The 7,913-nt window shown below is 39.6% G+C and overlaps 1 non-coding gene across 1 annotated transcript; it reads right to left on the bottom strand.

Moving 5' to 3' along the window:
• Positions 1–6,703: 6,703 nt before the first annotated feature.
• Positions 6,704–6,840, bottom strand: LOC115938948 (U4 spliceosomal RNA). The gene has a single exon (XR_004073927.1). It is a non-coding gene; the product is annotated as a U4 spliceosomal RNA (small nuclear RNA).
• Between the last annotated feature and the right edge of the window lie 1,073 nt (positions 6,841–7,913).

Here is a 7,913-nt window from a genome sequence, read left to right as displayed (position 1 = left end):
AGACAGAGATCTGGCAGTGCTAACTTGGGTAAGAATTCTCACTCCTTTCTGGCTTCTACCGGTTTTTCCAGGATCCTGTCTGTAGGCCCTGGAGCAAGTAGGGTCCACCAGCAGATCTCATGCTGGTCAACAGAAACTATAGAGGGGGAAAAGTAATTTTCCCTCTACCCCTCATGGTGAGTGCTTGGCTGAGACTCCTTTTTCTCTAGGACTCCTCATAAATGGATAAACTTATCTAGGTTAAAAGTTCTGCAAGGTGGTCACTGCAATTCAAGATTATCTTTGATAAGATTAACCTGCTTATTCAGCCTTAAACATTTTTTTTTTTTTAATCACCCGAAGCCTCACACTGGACCCAGTCCAGCTTAAATCAGACCTAGTTCCACCTCAGACCCAGTCTAATTTCCAATTCAGACCCAATCTGACCCTGGACCTAGTCCAGGTTGAAGCCAGACCCAGTCTGACTGGGGCTAGTTTCTGGACCCAGGCTGAAAAAAGAAATGGTCAAATAAAGTCTGAAAGCTCATAACACAAAAGCCGCAGAGTTGGAATCTGAGAGGGACTTGCCCACCACCTCCAGGGAGCTCAAGAAGTTCAGCACGTACCTTCATTTGGCTGTTCATTGCTCCTGGAAGCTGTCAGAGGGCCTCCTTCAGTTCCCTCTTCTGACACCAGAACCATTCAAAGATAAACTGAGGCCTGTCTCAGGTTAAGATATTATAACTCAAGCTTGCTCAGGTGACAGAGCTGTTTGAGCTCCCTGATAGGTTAGTTCTTTATTTCCATGCAAAATGGTTCTGGCATGTTCCCCTGAGGAGAAGAACATGGGCCAAGAGAGGGCTGAAGTAGGGAAGAACTTGGCCAGGATATCTCCCAGGCTTGATTTGGATGGTTCCACAAAGGATTGAGCCCAAGCAGAGTTCAATATTCTGCATATAGTAGACCGTTCTGCTATACTCTGTCTTAAGTAAAAATTAAAACAGAAAATACATTTTCTTTTTTTCTGGTCCAGATTGTTCTATGAGAAAAAATTAACATATCCCCAGAGACTCTGGTAGCAAAGATTTAGAAATGCTTCACCACTACAGACTGTTCACTAGGTTACTGAGGAGAAATTTTACAAATAATTAGCATTTTGGTCACCTTCTGACTGAGAACCTCAGATTCTCCTGGTATTTAGCACCAGGTTGCTAAGCATCTGGGGAAAACTAGACCATCTTCATGCTCTTATTTTTTACTTTAAACAATCTCCAGGCAAATTTATGTAAGCCCATTGTCCCAGCTACCAAGTATGTGCAAATTGATGCTCAAGTTGAAACATTCTTCTCCAATTCCAACCCAACTGCTTTATAACCCACTTTTCTGATCTCCTTTTCAGGTAATGCCACTGCAGTCTACCTGTGAGCGATCCTGCATGCCACCTTTGTCCTACTTCTCAGTAAGTCATTCATTTCTATGTACTTTTTCAATATTGCTGAACAGTCTCTCCTCTCCATACTGTTTGCCACTGCCCTAGGTTGGATCATTTCCCCACATGGTCATGTGCTCTGGTCATATTGAATTCCTTGCTTTTCTTCAGATTAGCCATACACCCTCATGCCTTTGTGTTGCATCTCACATTTTATCTGCCTTCATTAGTCAGCTCATGTCAGTCCCTCTGTGTTGGGAAGCCATGACTGACTTCTCCAGTAAACTTAGCACTCCTTTCTCTTGGTTCCTGTGGTACTTTGTACATATTTCCAATATGTTATGGCAATTACTACTGCACTGTATGTGCTTCTTTCTATATTTGTGTCCTCAGAATCTTGAAACTCTTTGAGAGTTGGGACTTTGTCTTAATAGCTCAGTATCTCTAAACAATCGAAATCATCACTGAATAAATGTGAATTACTAAATAAATGATTGTATATGTATATTCTGGCCTTCACACCTATTTTTGTGTGGTTTTTATCTGCTACATATTTTTATTTATTTATTTATTTATTTAAATTAACATATAATGTATTATTTGTTTCAGGGGTACAGGTCTGTGATTCATCAGTCTTACACAATTCACAGCACCCACCATAGCGCATACCCTCCCCAATGTCCATCACCCAGCCACCCATCCCTCCCACCCGCCTCCACTCCAGCAACCCTCAGTTTATTTCCTGAGATTAAGAGTCTCTTATGGTTTGTCTCTCTCCCTGGTTTTGTCTTGTTTCATTTTTTTCCTCGCTTTTCCTATGATCCTCTGTCTTATTTCTCAAATTCCTCACATCAGTGAGATCATATGATAATTGTCTTTCTCCGATTGACTTATTTTGCTTAGCATAATACCCTCTAGTTCCGTCCACGTTGTTGCAAATGGCAAGATTTCATTTTTTGATGGCTGCATAATATTTCATTGTATCTATATACCATCTCTTCTTTAACCATTCATCTGTCGATGGATATCTGGGCTCTTTCCATAGTTTGGCTATTGTGGACATTGCTGCTATAAACATTGGGGTGCACGTGCCCCTTTGGATCACTGCATTTGTATCTTTAGGGTAAATACCCAGTAGTGCAATTGCTGGGTCATAGGGTAGCTCTATTTTCAACTTTTTGAGGAACCTCCATACTGTTTTCCAGAGTGGCTGCACCAGCTTGCATTCCCACCAACAGAGTAGGAGGGTTCCCCTTTCTCTGCACCCTCACCAATATCTGTCATTTCCTGACTTGTTAATTTTAGCCATTCTGACTGGTGTGAGGTGGTATCTCATTGAGGTTTTGATTTATCTGCTACATATTTTTATTGATAAAAACTTTGTATCTTTGTATTATCTTTGTATCATGTAGATGTTCTTTTTTATAAAGATTTTATTTATTTATTTGACAGAGAGAGAGAGAGCGCACAAGCAGGGGGAGTGACAGGCAGAGGTAGAGGGAGAAGCAGGCTCCCTGCTGAGCAGAGAGCTCGATATGGGACTCGATCCCAGGATTCTGGGATCATGACCTGAGCCAAAGGCAGTTGCCTACCCAACCGAGCCACCCAAGTGGCCCCTAGATGTTCTTGTAAGTAGCATATAGCTGAATACTTTTAATAAGTCCAATAGGATAATATTTCTTTATTGGTAAATTTAAATATTTAAATTTGAATTTTATACTTAATGCAGTTTATGACATGTTTGGGTTTAATTCCTCCATCTTATTTTACAGTTTTTATTTTGTCCTTATATATGATTATTTCTCCTTTTGTACCTTGTTTTGTGTAGGTAAAGATTTTTAAGATTGCACTTTCCTCGGGTGCCTGGGTGGCGCAGTCGGTTGAGCAGCTAATCTTGATTTCGACTCCGGTTGTGATCTCAGGGTTGTGACCTCAGAGTCGCGAGATCAAGCCTCGCACTGGGCTCCTCGCTCAGCAGGGAGTCTGCTTGAGATTCTCTCTCTCTCTCCCTCTGCCCCTCCCACTTGTGCCCTCTCTCTCTAATAAATAAATAAGTCTTAAAAAAAAAAGATTCCACTTTCCCTTCCTCTGCAGTATGTGCATCATCACTTTCCTGGCTAATACCAAACAGTTTTCCAAAATGGCTTTACCATTTATACTACTATGAGCAGTGCATGAGAATTTTCTTTGCTTTCCATCCTCACCAACACTTGATAGTGTTTGGCTTCTACTATTTTTGGCAACCTGGGAGGGGTGCAAAAGTAACAGTTCTTTATATTATCCTCTGTACCAGTTCTTTGTCAATTATATGTGTCACAAATGTCTTTTTCCACTCTGTTACTCATTTTCTTCTCTTCCAAGGTGTCTTCTGAAGAAGAGTTAATTTTAATGTAGTTAAATTTATCATTTTTTCTTTATGGTTAGTAATTTTTACATGTCAAATATCTTTCCCTCCCCTGAAATCTTGAAGATATTTTCCTATATTATCTTCTGCAATCTTTATGGTTTGCTCTTCTCAGAGGTCTTTTTTTTTTTTTTTAAGATTTTATTTATTTATTTGACAGAGAGAGACATAGTGAGAGCAGGAACACAAGCAGGGGGAGTGGGAGAGGGAGAAGCAGGCTTCCCGCCGAGCAGGGAGCCCGATGTGGGACTCGATCCCAGGATCCTGGGATCATGACCTGAGCCGAAGGCAGACGCTTAACGACTGAGCCACCCAGGCGCTCTCAGAGGTCTTTAATTTACTTTGAAGTGACATTGTTCCGTGGCAGGAGGCAAGGTTTTTTAAAAAATGAAGTTACCTGGGGCACCTGGGTGGCTTAGTCGGTTAAGCATTTGACTCGTGATTTCAGCTTGTGTCATGATCTCAAGGTCATGATCTCAGGGTCATGAGATTGAGCCCCACATTGGGCTCCGTGCTCAGCGGGGAGTCTGCATGAGGTTCTCTCCCTCTCCCTCTACCCCTCCCCCACCTCATGTGCTTTCTCTCTCTAAAATAAATAAGTCTTTTAAAAAAATAAAAACGAAGATCATCTATTTACAATTTGTAATAACACCTCCTTTTCCCTTGTTTGTAATAATTCCTCTGTCATATATCACATATTCATATATGTGTGTGTTATTTCTGGCCACTCTTTTCTGTTCCATTGATCTATTTGTCTATCCCTGAAGCATGGCTAAACAGTCATATTTGCTCTAGCTTTATAATAAGTGTTGCTGTCTTGTGGCAAGTTTCTGTCTGATCCATCCAGTATAGCCTTAAGCTGGAAGGCTCTAGGTTCCAGGAGCCAGCACATGCCTTCAGGCAGGAGTCATTTGAGTACCAGTTTATCACACTGACTCCTGCTTCTTCCTCATTCTGTGGCCTCTGAGGACTTCTTTTACTTTTCGTATTTTTAGCTATTTACTTAAAGAGTCTTTGTTCTTTATTGCAAGTCATCTCACATTGGTGTTTTGCCTGGAAGGGTTTTTCAGGATATTTGTTCTCTGTATTCCCAGAGGCCAAAGTCTCCTCCATTTGGCAAGGTGAAACAATGTGCTTTAAAGAACATTTCCAGATTTTGGGAGGAAATATTACTATAAAAATTTTTTGGGAGTATGAACAAGGAGAGGAGGATGGGAAAGAAAAGTTTAGTTTTTATGACTTATACCCATCATCACGTAATCAATTATATTCTGAGGTCTTGATAGGCTTTATCAATTAAAATACTACATCTAGCATGGAATATTTTCAGAGATGTAGCCTACCATTTTTTTCCTATAACAAATAGTAAATTCTTCTTAGTTGACCAACTGATGGTATATCCCAGAAGACAACTTTTTAAAAAACAAACATTTATATAATCCTTATCATGTGCCAGACACTATTTTAAAAGGTTTACAAATATTAGCTCATCTAATAATTCCACAACTTGATGAAGTAGGTAGTGTTATAACAGATTGATTAACTGAGACATGGAATCTTTAGTTAAGTTGCCTAACATCAACAGCTGGTAAGTGGTGGAGCAGGAATTTGAATCCAGACAGCCTGGCTCCAGAGTCAGCTCTTTTAACCACAACATCATGCATAATTCAGCTCTTGTTTCTCTGGAGTTCGTTGTCTCCCAGGTGATCAAAACCTTAATGATAAAACATGATAGTAAACTCTGAGGCGAGAAATGAGAAATCATATTATATTTGGTATCATTTATAATAATTTGGCAGGGAGATCTCAAATGTAAGCACGATCTAGAAGTAGACTATAGCAGGCTCACATTATATTTTATTTATTCAACATTTCTGAGTACTGATTATGTGGCAAGTTATTTTGCTACATGCAGAGGGAAAAAACACGAGTGAGACATGCTCTCCTTCCTCTAATTCTTGCTTGTAGAGTCTAGCACAAAGTTCCCACGAATGGCAGACATGGGTTCCGTTGAACAGAGGTACATCTCTGGAGGAACTTTCTTAGATCAACAGTTTGGGGTGGGAAGTATAAGAGAAAAAGGTCAATATATATAAAAGAAAGCAAGCAGGGAGATGGACTGTTTTGACCACTTGCTGATTTATTCCTATTTTACCTATACTTGTGGCCTATTTCTATTTTCTGGGACAGTACCAAAGGATTTCTTTTTCCTCTGCTCTGGACACTGCAGAGAAGATGTGGATGTGGTACATGTGAGCATGTTAGTTTCAGGGAAATTGGTGCGGAAGGAAAAAGAAAGTGGCACAGCTCAGAGTTCACTAATTGTCGTTTTTCCTGGAATGTGAAACAGGGAAAGCAAAATTGCAGAGTGTTCTAAGGTAATAAGGCAAAAGATTATCTGCAGTGTAAACGTGGCTGAATAACTATTCCAGTTGGATAATCATCTTGTATGTGACCTTGAACAATTTGTGCTTGGGCATTTTTTTCACTACCCGATTCTCAGAATTGTAAAATAAAAGAAAAACCAAAATGGAGTCAATCAAAATGTCAAAAACCAAAGCTGATAAAAAAAAGTACAGGCTCTCTGAGTTTTTAGGTTATTGTTTAGTTGAAAGTTTTGTCTTTTGTGTGCTTTGTAAATACTTTCAAGTCATGTAAATACTTCCAGAAAAATCCACAAAATATGCTTTTCATAAAGCGCTGACTCAACTAGTCCACAATCAGTAATATACGTTCTTGGGTTCCTCTTTCAGTAGCAGGAATAATTCTATACTACTCTTTCCATTCATCTCCTTTTACCCAGCTTCCTTTCCTTTTGTGACAGATAGCATGTAGAAGACCATTAAGTGGAATTTGGTGAGATAAAACATTCATGTAAATTGAAGAAGACCACAATTACTCTATTGATTTTTGTACTAAAGAAAATGTCATTGAGCTTGTTGTACATCATATTGGAAAAGTTTTCAATTAGCAGTAATCACACCTCAGGTAAACCTCACTGGCCATGATACCACCACTGCACAAAACTTGTATGTCATGTTAGAAACCACACAGAATAATTTTAGAAAAATGGAGAAAAGAATTAGGCCAAGGCTTGCAAAGAAATATATGGTAGAATAACATTTTTAAAGGGTATGTTAGTAACAGGACTTACCGGTGAGATGAAACAAAATGAGAGCAATAGCATCTTAATATTCAGGAAAGCTAATGGAACTCAGGTTCACATCATATAAAAGCATTTCAAAGTACTTGGAGCTTTGTGCATGATTCTGAACCTTATATGACAGGAATGGTAATGAAGCATCAATAAAGACAGCGATGAGGATAAAGGAACTTTAGGTCATAGATCCTTGTGGAGACTAAAAATATGAGGTCAGTGCTCATTCTTTTTTTTTTTTTTAATTTTATTTTATTACATTAATCACCATACATTACATCATTAGTTTTTGATGTAGTGTTCCATGATTCATTGTTTGCGTATAACACCCAGTGCTCCGTTCAATATGTGCCCTCTTTAATACCCGTCACCAGGCTAACCCATCCCCCCACCCCCTCTCCCCTCTAGAACCCTCAGTTTGTTTCTCAGAGTCCACAGTCTCTCATGGTTCGTCTGCCCCTCCAATTTCCCCCCCTTCATTTTTCCCTTCCTACCATCTTCTTTTTTTTCTTTTTTAACATATAATGTATATGTTTCAGAGGTACAGGTCTGTGATTCAACAGTCTTGCACACTTCACAGCGCTCACCATAGCACATACCCTCCCCAATGTCTATCACCCAGCCACCCCATCCATCCCACCCCCACCACTCCAGCAACCCTCAGTTTGTTTCCTGAGATTAAGAATTCCTCATATCAGTGAGATCATATGATACATGTCTTTCTCTGATTGACTTATTTCGTTCAGCATAATACCCTCCAGTTCCATCCATGTCGTTGCAAATGGCAAGATTTTGTTCTTTTTTTGATGGCTGCATAATATTCCATTGTATATATATACCACCTCTTCTTTATCCATTCATCTGTCAACGGACATCTTGGTTCTTTCCATACTTTGGCTATTGTGGACATTGCTGCTATAAACATCGGGGTGCACATACCCCTT

Source organism: Leptonychotes weddellii, chromosome 2 (assembly GCF_054177405.1).
Source record: "Leptonychotes weddellii isolate Sample4059 chromosome 2, ASM5417740v2, whole genome shotgun sequence".
NCBI lineage: Eukaryota > Metazoa > Chordata > Mammalia > Carnivora > Phocidae > Leptonychotes > Leptonychotes weddellii.
Note: the sequence above shows the minus strand (reverse complement) of the source record. Positions and strands in the feature narration are given on the sequence as shown.